Here is a 16226-nt window from a genome sequence, read left to right on the forward strand (position 1 = left end):
TTTATGTTTTGAGTACATGTAGTGTTATATCTCCTATATATATATATATATATATATATATATATATATATATATATATTTAAGTAACCAAAAGTTTTTTGGGGTTTGCTTGCCTTTCCTGACTACTACGGGTTCTTGGTCCATGTTAGATTTCTTTTACGGTAAAAAATCAGCAAACAAGATCTGAGGTAACTTAGGGTTGGTACATTATGGGTAAGGGAGAAGCTCGAGAGTTTTTTTGGTTGCCATGAGCTTTAGTATCTACTGAGTCGGATCTGAGGATTGGATCCAAACCCATCAGTTGAGGAAAACTGAAAATGGACAACACAGATGGAATGTTATGGTAAGTATGTAACTTCTTTTTTTCTGCCAGCAATTTGCTTTGAAATCTATTTTCATCCTCTAAATTTTAACATTTAGTGGTTTGCTCAAAAATAGCATTGTGCTGTCCATTTTGCTTTCTCTTTTTTCCCCCTTTAAGCAGCATGGTAAATAATTCCATTCAGAATGGGCAAGGACAGGGTGACTAAGCTGCTTGGCTTGTGCCAGGATCTGTGATTTTACAGGGGCCCTAAAGTCCCAAAAGCCAGACAAATGACTTCAACCTAGTGGCAGGCCCATGTGGGAGTTAATGACCTGAGGAACTCCACCCAGAGGGGCATGTAGAAAGATATGGTAAATCTTGTAATGAATGTGTTAGATGCAGGAAAGACCACTGGTCTTGTACTATCTTGTCTTTGCCAAGGATGATGTCTGGATGCAATGAAGAGATAATATGCTTTAACAGTTGATTAAGTAGTTAATGTCATTGTAAGTGGATCCGGTATGTCAGCGTGGGATGATATGACAGATGAGACTTCCTATTTCCCTAAAGAAGCATTACATCTATCATACCAGGGCATCTGCATAATGGCTGTAGTCTTTACTGCATTCTTAGTGCCTTTTTTAGGCAGAGTCCCCCTACTGGACATTCTTACATAGAAGATTCAAACTCTGATTTGGATATCAAGGTGACACTACTCATTACAAGGAGTCAAATTAAGTGGTGCCAAAGCATGAGGCCCTGCTGCAACCCAAATACATTCATCTTTGTATAGTTAATGAAACATGGTTTCAGGGCAATGGCAGCACTCCCTCTATACCAAGGTTTAGCTCCTGTCATGCCTTCATGCCCTCTGGGATCTGAAGGGGAGTGTCTGTATTCGTTATAAACACCATTACTTCACATCAGATTACCCACAACACTAACTTGGAGCTCATGGATATCCAAATCACCCTTAACAAACCCAACTATTATCTCATTGCTAGATACAGATCCTGAAAATCACAGAAATGATCTCAGCACCATTGAGGCATTAAATACCTTCTTACTAGGCTACTTCAATTACCCAAGCATTGAGTGGTACACTTACACCTGTAAATAATTATGCTCAACATTTCCTAGACTTCATTAATACCGATGCACTGGAGCAAATTGTAAAACTACCTACTAGAGACTCTAATATCCTTACCCTGGTCCTTATGAACCTAGCCCCCACCTGCAACCTACACTGCATCTTCTCATCTCTGGTTAAATCCGACTACAAATTGGTTATATTCTCTGTCAATTCTACTATTACCACACCACCACCAAATGAGGCTTTCCTTAAAGACTTCTCCAAGGCAAACCTAGTTCAGTTTGTAGAAGACCTATGCAAAAATCCCCAGTATCCCTTGCAGTTGGATCCAGCTGAAAGGACTGCTGCACTCACATCTGACTTTTACTGTCACCTGAATAGTTGCATAGAATCATAGCTCTCAACTGTCCAGATTTTTGCCTCATTTTTTTTTGTGTGTGCCTCATAAAACCGGTGGTTTTCTGGCAAATCAGTGAAGACTGAGTTCACTAAATAATGAGACATTTGTCCCAAACTACATATCCTTCATAAATTCATGGTAAAACTAAACCTTTTATTATAGAAACTTTTTATGTTTATACAAGCAGTGTTTAAAATTTGTCTCTATTTTTTAACCCCCCCCCCCCAATTATTTTTGGCTTTGTCCAGATTTCTTGTGCTAAGAGGTTGAAAGATATGCATAAAATAAGTCATTATCTAGCTGTCCTAAACATAACTGTAAATGTGGGCATAAACTTCTCTGCTGTAACTCCCATGTTAATAAATTGTCGAACAAAAGGAAGGAATACAATGAAAGGTTTCAAGAAATCCCTTGCCACAAGACGTCTGTGAAACATGCCAACAAGGAATCTAAAGCAGTGTTAGAAAATGTAAAGGAAACTAAATTTTTCATTGGTTGTGTCAGAAGATTAAGGAATAATGTCCAACACTTCACTGAGCTCATCCATAGAAATATCCCCTTTTCTGATCCCAAGGATATAGCTCATATATTCACAGACAGATTTAATGATAATTGTACCTGTCCTACACACTGTTGCTGCCACTGTTGTAAACTTTTATTTCCCTGTCACCACCTTAGAACAAGTCTTAGAATCCCTGTCAGAGGCTAAAAGCAGTAGACCATGCAGCATATCCAAGCATGCACAGAAACATTCAGCGTCAGTCTGTCTGCAGGGTTTGTTCCCAATGCCTGGAAAAACAGCACTGTGACTCCCATACACAAAGATGGTCCCTCTACAGACCTGGGTAATTATACACGTATCTCCTGCACCAGTTTTATATGCAAAAACATGGAACATACCATGACTGAACTCATTTATGCAGAAACAGGCAACTTAACTGATGTAGATCCCCATCAGCTTGGTATTGTGAAGGGCAAGTCCTGTCTCCTGAACCTAGTAAGCTTCTTTGAAAAGGTTACAAGAGCCGTAGACAGTGGCCATTCTATGCACACTGCTTATCTCGATCTGTCCAAAGTTTTTAGCACTATCCCCCATGTTTTTATTATTGAAAAATTAGACAAGCTTCATGTAAACCCCTACATTGCCTGCTGAATTGCAAGTTGTTTATTTATCAGATCCCAAGTTGTGAAAGTTACTGCTCCCTCTCTGAATATAAATTTGGAACTAGTGGGATGCCACAATGATCAGCTCTGGACCCTCTCCTGTTTGATATTTATTTTACAGACATCCAAACCAATGTCCCTGAAATGTGGTTCACCAGGTTTGCTGATAACTGCAAACTGGGCACTGTTATCCATTCCCATCCACTGATGCAAAACATCTCCAGCAAGGCCTGGAGTATGCACATGCATACTATATAATAAATGGCATCTAACTAATGAAAAGATGGCAGCATAGGAGTGTTTGGCAGAAAGGTTGAAATGGCACTCCTGTTCAGACAGATCATTCAGTCATCATGTTTCCACTACTCAGGAAATCCTATCTGGATCAGTCAGTTTCCAAGGGAATATATTCAAGATCCAACTAAGTCATCATACCACTGTACTCGTCCCTTATCAAACCCATAATGGACTACAGTGCCCCTTTTGGTGTATACAAATCCAACTATATCGCTCTACTGGAAATGCCCCAAAATTTCTTACTAAGGAAATTTAAAGGTCTGAAATCCTGCAACTACCTAGATAGATTATCTTGATATGTGTTATACTCTGTAGGTTGCTGGAAGATGATCTGTGTCTCGCTTTTCGAGTCATGAAAGACCCAGTCCTGTTTGCCCTACTGTTTCCTTACAAAATTAGTGGCTCTACAAACACCCACACTAAGGACTTAAATTTATACTAGCAAATAAAACTCATTGGAATGAGAGGTATCCTAACTCATTGTAATCCTAGCCAGTGGAATAAATTGGTACTGCAAGTGAAACTACTGCTTTTGCTGCCTTTTAGGCTAATCTTGATGACTGGATGGGTAGACACAAGTTTACACTAGGGTTCTCCTACACTGCCTTGCTCAGTTTGGGAGGTGAGCACTCTTAGTTGCTTGAAAAGGGTGACAAGAGCATATAATTTTGCCTGCTTAAAGGTATTTATGGCTAGATGTCCTGTGGTCCCAGCATACCTCTCAACGGTACAGATTTTTGCAGAATGTCCAGATTTTTGCCTTATATTTTGGGTCTGTTTTTCATAAAATTGTAGTTTTCTGAAAAATAATTGTCAAATCATTGAGGTTTGAAGTCATAATAATGACAGACATTTGAGTTTCAGACTTCATGCCCTTCAGAAATTTCATGCTAGTAAAAACCTGTTTTATCAATTTTTCTAAATTTGTAAGAGCAATATTTAAAACGTGTCCATCTTTTTGGGCTTTTGTCTCCCCATTATTGATGGCTGTGTCCAGACTTCTTGCTCTAAGATGTTAAGAGGTATGGGTCTTTGTGATTGCTTGTCTAGTATGTCCCTATGTTTTTGCATTTCTTTTCCAATTCCTGGATGTATTTAGTGCAGTAACGTCACTGTTGCTACATGTCGATACATCTTTGCATTTTGCTTTTTGAGCTCCTCGCCAGTTTGTGTCAACTGATTACTTTCATTTGTACTTTCAGATTTTTTTGTTTTGTTTTATAGGCTGGGCCACTTCACTACTGTGACAGTTGCATACAGTTCATGACTTTTGTTTGCCTGGACTTGTTTTTTTAGTAAAAAAGAAGAGAGTTTCCACCGAAACAATGAAGCCAATAACGGTTTAATGCTCAATAATCCACAAAAGTTACACTTGGATGTCCACGAACAACTAAGCGCTTTCGCCAAGGTTAAGAAACCATAGGCATCTTCAGAGTTGTTCGTTTACAATGCATTCTCCCCTTTTGTATAATATCAATTTCATTAATTAACCAATCATTCAATAAAAATTGACAATCATTAAAGACACAATAAAATATTAACTTGCACCTAACTAATATTAAAAAATATTTATCAATTGTCAAATGTGATAAACCAACATATATAAACACAAATAAAACACTTTGAAATGTGCTTTGAACTTCAGTATTCGTTAATACATGTGTTGTATATTATTCTCACAATCATGTCTACTAATATATAAAAAAAATATATATATATAAAAATGTATATATATATATATATATATATAGATATATATATATATATATATATATATATATATATATATATATATATATATATATATATAAAATTCAAATTGTACTTTCATTGCCTGTTGGTAAATAACATATAAAAATAAACATATAGAATTAACACACTTTCTCCTATCCTGAAATAACACATAATTCTTTTTATAAACTACCCAATTTTGTTCTGCTTTATTTTTAAAAAAGGCTTTATAGAAATAAATTCATTGAGCCCTGGCAGACTTGTTGCATTAGTCCGTATTTGCCACATAGACTCATGTGCCTCTAAAATGAACTCCCAATCTCCACCCCACTTGTTGTCAATGATTTTGTCAATAACAAAAAATAAAAATTTAACTAAAGTTAACACACTGCCTAGAATGCAAATATAAGGCATTATGTAGGTCCTTATTTTTAATAGCTCTTAGGTGTTCACTAATCCTGTCCCTTAATCTATGGGTGGTCTTCCCTATGTAGAAACCAGGACAGGAAAGACAAGTGGCCACGTAGACCACTCTGGACAATTCACTGAGACACCAAACCCACTGATGTCCACATAAGGTCCATTGTTAATATACCTACAATACCTGCAATTCTCACACTTGGACATATAAGAAACTTCACTGAAATCCACAAATTGTGCCTCCAATATATTTTTAATGTTGTTACCCCTACTGTGTATTATTTTGGGCTTAACATCTATAACAGAAAACATGTTCCTGTCAAAAATGATATCTCAACCTTTATTATTTCAGTAACTTCAGATGTTTTGTTACTAAATTGTACAACCATGCCTGTTGTTCGAGACTCGCTCTTTTTTTGTTTTTCTATTTGTAAATAACTTTGAGACCAATATAGGTTGAAAGTTGCTTCATCTTTTCTTTTCTACCTCCTTCTTCACATTTGTTAACAATTTAAGGGGGTACCCTCTCTCCAAAAACTTTCCACTTAAAATATACATTTCCTCTTTAAATTTGTTTTCCTCACTGGTCAACCTTGAGATTCTCACCATCTGTCCTTTCACCACACTACGCTTTTGAAATAGTGGATGGTCACTGGTGAAATACAAAAGACTTATTAGAATATGATTCTTTCCTGTAGATGGAACTTTGCAAAATACCACTTTCCACACTAAACCTGATATCTAAATAATTGATCATTTTCAAATCCCACTTATACGTAAACCTCAAGAATCTAGTCGTCCCATTCAAAAACTCTATAAATTCAATAACTTCCTCGGCATTCCCTTTCCATAATATCAAGATATTGTCCAAGAATCTATTATAACACAAAATGTGTTGGGCAAATTTTGAAGTTAAAACATAACAAAACCAAATTCGCAAAAATTGGGGGCACATTTGGCCCCCATAGCTACCCCCGAAATCTGGTGAAATATTTCATCTTCAAACACCATGAAATTATTCTTAAGGACAATGTCCATAAATTGGACTACTATTTCCACTTCTCCTATGTCCATATCTGACATATGATGAATACTATTCCTGAACATCTCTATACCAATTGAATGGGGAATAACCGAAAACAAATTTATCACATCTATGCTTAAAAAGCTAATAGAATCATTTATTGAATGACGAAATTTAGGTAATAGTTCAAGACAGTGCCAAGAATGACGGATAATATGTGGAACCCCCTTCACTAAACCCCCCACCTTGTTTTCAACCCAAGCCGCAAGGGGCTCTGTTTTTGAGCCCCTTGCGGAAACTATTGGTCGAAATGGAGGGTTAACAACAGATTTGTTTGTTTTGGTATCCCAAAAATCTTTGGAATTACAGGTTTGGAAACAGTTAGGAATTCTTTATCCTTCAAACTTATTCTTCCTTTCAATACCTCATCCTCCAGAATAATATCCAGCCATCTGTAGGCCATATTAACCTAATTTCTGGAAACCTGTATATAGGTAGACTTTTCATTCAAAACTTTTTTCATCTGCGTGTTGTAATCTGTACTTTGCATTATTACCACCCCTCCCCCTTTATCCGGTGTCATAATGCGGAGCTGCTTGTCCCTAGCCAATCTACTCAAGATTTTTTTTTTTTCCTTTTCAGTCAAATTGAAATCAGTGACAAACTTCTGTTTGTTCAAATTTCTAATTTCTCTCTCACAATACGTCTCAAACAACTGGACTTGGGCATTGGATGGCGGAATGAAAACACTGGAACGTTTATATTCATTCCTTCCACTAGTTTCTATGTCTTCTTCCTTGCCCTTGAAAAACATTCGAAGGTTCAATTGCCCCGAATATAATTTCAAATTCAAAAGTGTTTTGGCCCTATTAAATTTGTTTGTTGGAACAAATGACATTCCCTTCTTCAGTAGGCTAAAATAGCCTTCCGTTATATCTAATTCAGTATAATTGAAAATACTGAACCCTTCTTTCACTATTATTTCACATCTCAACTGATGTTTTGTTTCAGAAGTGCCATTAGGGAACGTTGTGTTTTCTCTCAAGTCAATGGTTTCCCAACTTCCCAAACCTATTTCCATCTCTTCCCCTGCCCTGTCCCCTTTGGTGTTGATTTCCCTGTTGATTCCAACCCCCTATCCATTGGTTGGACTGCGGACCCCTCAGGCTCTTCAACCGTTCTGATCTCCTGGGTCCGTTTTCTAAAAAACTGCCTTCACTACTAGTTCTATTTTCCTGCCTATTTATCCCCATTTCACGTCCAACATTAATCTCTGTAGTTCCTTCATTAACCCCTCTAGAATTAATCTTGTCAACTTTGTTGTGACCCTGTGGATAGGCTACATTATTAGAGTATTCTTGTGTATTACGGGCTAATTTACGCTGTTTGGTTTCAATGCCTTTTTTAACAAAATTCTCTACATCACTTACTGAAGTTCAAAGCACATTTCAAAGTGTTTTGTGTTTATATATGTTGGTTTATCACATTTGACAACTGATAAGTATTTTAGGTGCAAGTTAATATTTTACTGTGTCTTTAATGATTGTCAATTTTTACTGAATGATTGGTTAATTAATGAAATTGATATTATACAAAAGGGGAGAATGCATTGTAAACGAACAACTCTGAAGATGCCTATGGTTTCTTAACCTTGGCGAAAGTGCTTAGTTGTTCGTGGACATCCAAGTGAACTTTTGTGGATTATTGAGCATTAAACCGTTATTGGCTTCATTGTTTCGGTGGAAACTCTGTTCTTTTTTTCTGTTGTTATCGGTCATTGACCAGTTGCACCGTTTTTACTTGTTTTTTTAGTAACTTATTCTCAGAGCGCACATTTTGATATTTTACTTTTTAGTTCAAGCAGATTGTTAACCTTTTGAAGCTCCTGCCACAGTTTTGCCTTTTTATTCTGTAAGCACAGGATGTCGGCCTAGGCCTGTAATGGACTTAAGTTTTGTCTTTCATGTTTCAACGCTAGGTCATTTGCTCTTTTTCTTTTTTGGCTTGTGTTGTCACATGACTTGCCACTTTAAGTTTACGTCTGTATTTCATAATACTACCTTGCTCAGGAAAGTTCAGAGTCCTTTTAAACAAGCCAAAAATGTTTGTCTTTTTGTTTTGACATTTCTTTTCCTGGTCAGGGTCGGCCAACAACTTCGTAAAAAAAAAAAACTTATTTTCAGAAACTATTTCAGCATTGGTATTGACTCTCTCCCAACTTGGAGACAAAGCCCCAACTGTATTCCTATTTCTGCACTCTATCACCCTGACTTTTTCTTACAGAACTAAACAATGATGAGTATAAGTGGCGAGTTAATGGCATAGTCAGAAACCAATTCTGCTGTTCAGCATCATCTGTTCCAACTCTTAGACCCTTTAGAGCTAGATTCATCACTCTCCTATAAAATTTCACTTTACTGCAAAACATCAACTTGCTCTTTCATGTTAGTGATATTCTGCTGCACCATGACACTGTTTGTAAACAGACTTATTTGGTCAACACCACTTTACTTTTTAACCCATGATGCTGCATCTCAGCATTGCTTGACATCAGTTCACCTTCCAGCACAGGTATTGTTTTGCTAATTATCCCTTTTGCCTCTAATATTTTTTTTAATATAGACAGTTTTCCATCAGTTTTACCACGTTTGCATAAAATTGTCTTTCCTTGCATTACATGGCAGTGAAATACCTTTTACCTGTCAGAGGATTTAAACTGGAAACAGGATGTTACATAACTTCAGACCTTTCTATTCATTTCTCTACTGATGGGTCTTGGATCAATCCGCATGCTTTTTCTAAAGTTAGGATCCGTAGTTCAGGATACTTCCCTTACCCTTAATCCCCTCCTGTCTCCAACATTAACTCAGATCTCTTTTGCCATTCGTAGGGTAAGGATGTGATTCATTGCCTCAGAATTTTGCTCAGCTAAGTACTTCTTCTGATACTTTCAGTTGTATTTTGTTATATGTTCTAGTCTCCATACTGTTAGTGTATGTCTTTTTTCAATTGAAGTTCCTTCCCTCCCTGTGCATAGAAGAAAAAATCTTTATTGTAACCTCATTCATGCCTTCACCACACATTTTCTTTTCTTACTCATAACACCTAGTAGTTGTTAACATTGTTGAGTTTTATTGTCTATTCTTATATGCACCCCTTTTCTCTGTGTATTCTTCCTACCATTATTGAAATTGTTTACCTGTGACTTTCTTTCCTTTTAGAGACTGTATTGGACAAACCTACTGGTTTTAAAAAATGTGTGGCTTGAAGCCACAAAATGCCTAACTCTGATTCACACCTTAAGTGTGTATATTGTTTGGGAGCAGCCCATCTGGAGGAGGATTCTTTAATTTGCATGGCCTTTGCTCACTGAGCCATGATTGAATGACTTAAGCTCGTTCTCAAGGGTCTCATACCCTCTGAATCTTCAAAATCTGATTCCAGAGCTTCTCCTTCTGTGCAAAAGTTCTCAAAGAAATACAAGGGGAATGAGAGCGATAGGCCGAAAGTAAAGGGCAGATAGCCGATGAAGTGATCTCCTGACTGCTTTCCTTCATCAGTATCATCTGCTCTGACTAACAAGATTTCCAAGCTTTCTGATACTACAATTGTCCTGGATCTGATCCTGGTACGGTCCAAGATTCACCCTTGCCAGAGCCGAGGTTTCTCCAGATCCAGTCTCTTCTAGGCTGCATTCTTCCTTTTTTCAGGAGCGACCCTTACAGAGGATTTCAAGGCCACTTTTCACATTATCTTCCTTAAGGTCCATTAGGTCTACCAGAAGCTTGATAGAAGCTGATGAGGGTAGAATGATGAGAAAGTTCCTTGGGACTCAAAGCCAGTTGAGGATTCTCCCAGCTCTGTCTTTCCTCAGACCTATGAGCTTTGGACCCTCTCCCTTGCATATGCCTTTTCCTACCCCAATCTGACATCTGGGTTAGGGGATGCTGGATGTGAGTACTTTTGGGTTGTCTATGTCTGATCCAAAATTGTGGTCATCTCTGACTCTGTCATCATCTTCGGCCCAGTCACCTCCAGTTTTGTTGGAGCCAGATGGATCTCTGAGTCGAACCTTTGGTACCAAGTCGGGGGGGTAAGAGTTTGACTTCAAAGCATTTGAACCATCTCTTCCCCTTGGGTCTTTGGTGATAGATAGCTCAGCTGTGGCTTCAGTCTCTGAGTAGAGTCGAGGTGGTGCTCTTGGTCATGCTGATGTGGCAGCTTCAGCTCCTACTGGAGTGGTCTTGTGTTCCCCCTCATCTTCTGCCTTTGAGGCAGTTATGAGAGTTCTCTCAAAGGCTGAAGAACAGATATCTCTATCCTTATTGGCCCCACCCACTCTGCAACTGATAGAATAGACTGCAAAATTAGGACCCAGGGCTGTTGGGACAGACTTCATACTAGCTTTGAGACTGTTCTTGTTCAGGACACCCCTCAGACTTCAAAGTCCTCTCTTGAACTTCCCCCTGTGGAGGTGCCTCAGAAGCTTAAGTGTTAGAGGAGATGCATTTACCTTGTCCAGGAGTCTGTGACAGAAGGTGCAGACTTCGATGAGGCAGTGTCCCCTACATTCTGCTAGAGGACATCTAATTTGGGGACAGAAAGGAGGTTGGTCTTCCAAAACCCCTTCTCAGGAGTAATCAGTTTTTCTTGAGGCTTTTGGTTCCAACCCAGCTACTGGTTGGTTCCCCTGGCTGATGGGCGTGTGGATTTAATCTCTCACCAGTCAAGGAAGGAGCCAGACATCACAAATCAGTTTCCCAGAAAGCCAGATAAATATTTTGCTCTCCCTTAAAGAGTGCTGTCACTGGAGCAAAGGCCCAACAATGGAAGTAGAGGCAGCCACTAAGGAGTTCGCAGAAGAGAGCTCTTCTGTACATCCTCCTAACAGAGTCCAGGGCTGTGGACAATTTTGGGAAGTGAGTTTATGCTTCAGCTACCTTTGCATTAAGATCACTGAGTTATTTGGCACACTTGTTTAAGAAACTTGACAAAGGAGCTCTCCAAGTCTCTTTCTGGGTCCATGTCTGCAGAAGAAAGAAAAATGTTGAATTCTCAGCTTGCCAACCTCCAGTCCCTGTTGAATTCCTCCATGCAGCTCATATCCAGTGCAACGGTGTTTTGAGAGCCACAGGAACAGGCATTACCATAAGGAGGCATGCCTGAATGTGTGTAGCCTTTTAAGATGTCTTTAGTCAATGTCCCATTGAATGGCTCAACTTTTTTCAACACTGAGGTCAGACATACTGTCCAGGAGGGAGGAGGATGGAGAAACTTTCTGCAATGTGCATAAGTCCCGTCCCCCCAGTGTACATTCTGGAGTTCATAGGTGTACACTTAGACACAACCATTCAAATTGTAAGGTTACCAGAGAACTTGTTAGTCACTCTAAGAAGTCGGGCATTACAACTCCTTTTACATCAGACACTGTCTGTCAGACTAGTTCTTCAACGTCAAGAGTTGATGGCAGCCTCCATTACTTTGATTCCCTGTGCAAGGTGTTATGAGTGTGTTGCAGTGGATACTAGTGGTCCAGTGGTCCATCAGATTTCAGCCCATGACATTTCCAGTCCACTTAACAAAAATTTTCAGGCATCATGTAATTGTTGGATTGAGTCTCCAGAGATGTTTTGGGATTGTCCCTTTGTTCCTCCCTGTCCCAGAGCCACAGTGACCATGAATGCTTCTCAGTGAAGTGGGAGGTGCATTACATGAGAAAGATCCATCAGAGGTCAGTCTTCACATCAGTATCTTAGAGATGACTGCTGTTTTCCTAACGTTGCAGGCTTTTCAAGATGTCCTTCCACTAGGGATGATTTCTGTCCAGACAGACTACATATCATTAGTCTGGTATATCAACAAACCAGGGAGAACACACTCTTAACCCATTGTGTCGAGAGGCAATGTGTGTGTGGCAGTGGGTGATATCTTCCAGTCACTTTCTGATAGCAAAGCACATACTGGGGAAGACCAGTGTTTTAGCTGACAGACTGAGCAGATCTAATCTCCTGCCTCACAAGTGATCTCTCAATCCAGCAATGGCAAAATGAATCTTTCACTGATGGGCCAACCATTCTGCAAGCTTTATGCTTTTCCCACAATTACAAATGCAGCTTGCTCTGCTCTCCCACCGAAGACTGTTTGATTCAGGATTGAACCTCTGGTCTCCTTTAATCCTTCTCACCAACTCCCCAGTTCTGAAATTTCTACAGAAAGCATTACAACAGAAGGTCAGGGTCATCCTCATTGCCCCTTCCTGAACTCAACGGGTGTGGTTTCCCTTTCTCTGGCTTCATTTGGTACACTTATTTGGGTGGTGTATCCAAATCCAGATTTCCTATCTCATCTGGACAGTTCAAGCCCTAAAGCTAGTCAAATGGGTTCTTCATTTCCAGTAATGGCTCGTCAGTCCAGGCTTTCCTCCCCAACTGGTCCATATTCTTACTACTACTCAGAAACCATCCACTAAGAAAGTTTACAAAAGTAAGTGGAAAAGATTTTCCATTTGGGCTTTGCAGAGAAATTTAGATCCTTTTTCAGCCTCTGAATCAGTGGTATTACATTTTTTGCTTCCGTCTTCCACAATGGAAATAGTTATTCAACTGTCAGGGTTCAGCTAGTGGCAATCTCAGATTTACATATCGGAGAAAAATCAGACTTCCTTAGCCTCACTCAAGTTGTGCAAAGCTTTTGTGAGAGGTATCTTTCTTCTTAGACCTCGACTCAAGGATTCTACTCCCCCGTGGGACACAACTGTCTTGCTGCACGCTTTGACCTAAACTCGTTTTACACCTTCTGCCAAGGTGAATTTAAAAATTCTAACTTTCAAAACCCTTTTCCTGATAGCAGTTACTTCAGCTAGAAGGGTGTCAGAGTGCGACTTCCTGTCAATCTCCATATATTATCCTCTACAAGAACACAGTTTCTTTGTGCACTGACCCTTCCTTTTTGCCTAAAATAGCTACACAGACTTCATTCAGAGTATTACTCTACCAGTCTTTTCCAGATTTTTTGAATAAAGTGGAATACGTGCTCCATTTATTGGATGTCCATGGACCATTACGTTTCTACCTTCATCGAAGCAAACCTTTCAGGAAGTCATACCAATTGTTTTCTTTTTCTAAAGCCAAGATGGGTCAAAGATGGTCAGGGTTACCTTAGCTAGATAGTTGACTGGCTGTATCTCCCATGTATACAAGCAAAAAGATTTGGCTGTACCTAAACCACCATAATCGCACTCAAGATCCATTTCCACTTCTATTGCCTTCTTTTCTAGGGCCTCGATTGATGACGTTTGTGCAGCTGCCACCTGATCTAATATTCATACCTTCATTTCCCATTGCATATTGGATTTGCTTTCCAGAAATATTGCGGTTTTCGGTTCTGCCATCATCTGGAACATCCTTCCATGAGATCAGCTGTGGAACTAAGTAGTTGGAGACTCTGTCCCATCATTTTGAGGAGTGGACAGAAAAGATAACATCAGATACAAAAATTATGTACCTACCGTAATGATAGATCTGTGTTGTCTGTTTCCATCCTTACCCCTTTCCATCTCATGGAAAAGCTCCTGTTTTTTTTTTGGCTTTTGGTATAACTGTATGGGCACCTATTGGTGCAGGATTTCATACTCTTGCAACTTCGGGGCAGATTTTCTTCCTTTCTGTCATGTCTTCTGCTGCTTTGTCTGTATTGATACATAATTTATTGCTTTTTCAGGATTTGAAAGCAAACTCAATCTGAGGTAATGTTGGGGACAGGAGGGGATTATGGATAAGGGAAAGAGCCTGAGCTACAGATCCTAAGTTTGGGAAAAGCAGCCAGAGTCAGATATGAGGTCAGATCAGAGCCCCACAGTTGAGGAAGGACAGAAACAGACAACACAGATCTGTCATTACAGTAAGTACATAACATTTGTTGTCACAAAATTCATCACAGGTTTGGCAGTATCACTACTTCACACACCATTTAGAATGTAGCTTAAAATGTACATTGTAGTAAATCTTTTCCTGAATTATTTTCTCAGAAAGTAAATGCAGATTTTTTCCAGAACAGTTTTGAAAGTTTTTTTACTGCTTGACTTTTTCTTATATTTGGGGATTCCCACAGCTTTTCCCAAGCCGCAGTTAATTTGACTAATTTTCAAGCAGTTCTTCTAAACTTGACTTAAGTATTTGACTTCACTTTAAGTCTAGCTTCTGTGTCTGGATTTGGCAAAGAAGCCACGTCTCTCTGACTCTCTCAGCTAAGAGTTCATTCAGCGGTGCTTTGAGGGTTGCTCCCCATCCCAATTTCAGTACACACTGGACTATACTAGCCTCACAGTAACTCAGAAGCATTTCCATACTTCTCATTAAGGTTACTCTTACATTTATAGATATTCCAAGGCCACCAACTCTTATAGTCTTTCACTGCTTGTCGTCACACTCCCTTAGGCCACTTCTTCCTCCACCAGGAGGATCATATAGTCAGTACTACTATGTAAGTGGATACATATCCAGTCATCTACTTTGTTTAAAGGAAGACAGTGAGAAGTGCATATGAAGTTTATTCCAGTTTGGGAGGTGCTGGGATGTAAGCCTGTTATCTTCTTTGTTTGATTTATTTGTTGTTGAAGATTTAGGTCCCTGGTTGTAGTACTAGTGGAGATACAGGACTTGGAGAGAAATAGAAGGTCCAGAATAATCTGGTCTGTAATGCCACAGTCAGCAAGACATAGATGTCCCCTCAGTAGTCTACGAGACACTAAATAAAGGGATAGAGCTTCAGGACTCTCTTGGTAGCTCAGAGACTTTAGGCCTGTGATCTTTTTTGGTTAGGTGCCTTTGGGGAACTTTCTAATTGTTTGCTATATCTAGTAAGATAAATCCCAGAGTGGGCATTGTACTCAATCGGCCTGATCAGTGATTTCCACTTTAGACCTTAATGATATTCCTTTGGCAGTTAGCGTGGCTAAATAAAAGTATTTCCTAGCATTTGTTTTCACATGATGGTTAAGAGAGGAAGCTTATCAAACTTGTGTTTTGTAGTGTTGCATTGTCTATACAGCATGATAAGAGGGAGGGGGTTGTCTATGATGCTACACGTTTCAGCATTTAGTTTGAGCCCATTTTAGTACACCAAGAGTTTACTAAGGATAGGTCATATTGTGTTAAAAAATTAACAGTTCTTTAGAAAGTCAACACTCACTCACTTTTTCTGACTGTGTAGGTGGGTGTGGTAACTCGGAGAGTAGCAGTTCTCTCTTTCCTATTTCTGAAAATGTAACTCGTACGTTATTCGCTCTGGAAGGCAAAAGTATAGGTGCAGACAGTATTGCAGTTTGGTTTATATTTGGTCAATTTTCTGCCCAACACAAACCACCAGGGTAGTGCTTTGCGAAGCTGTTCATTGAGAAAACACTCTTAGCTTCATTCATCACTGTAACATACCATCTCAAGCCTTTCTGCCCTATTTTTTCCTAATGGTAAAAACTCTCCACCTTTAACAAGTTACTAGTTTCCACAGAACACACACACTCACACTGCATTTGTAAAAAGAGACAGTAAGCTTTACTTCAACATTTAAAGAACATACTTCATTATCCTAACTGAAACCTTCTGTATAAACAAAGTCTGGCACAGTCCGTCCTTAACAAAGTAAAGGTCTTGTGCTCAAATTCGTTATTTCAACTCCATATCTTTAAGACACCCTGTGCCTTTAAAAGAAAACTAAACTTACCACTAGTTAGCAGTTTGTCTAACTCTTAAGGTCTACATTTGCTTTGTTTCTTTGCTGTGACTACCTCTGAAAC

The 16226-nt window shown here is 39.1% G+C and overlaps 1 protein-coding gene across 1 annotated transcript in view; it reads left to right on the forward strand.

The window, feature by feature from the left end:
• The window catches only part of LOC122801599 (sodium/potassium-transporting ATPase subunit beta-3-like), a gene marked incomplete in the record, with an annotated part of 863480 nt that overhangs the window by 668458 nt on the left and 178796 nt on the right, over positions 1–16226 (forward strand).

The sequence above is a fragment of the Protopterus annectens genome, chromosome 5.part0 (genome assembly GCF_019279795.1).
Source record: "Protopterus annectens isolate FY-2018-M chromosome 5.part0, PAN1.0, whole genome shotgun sequence".
In the NCBI taxonomy this organism is placed as follows: Eukaryota; Metazoa; Chordata; order Ceratodontiformes; family Protopteridae; genus Protopterus; species Protopterus annectens.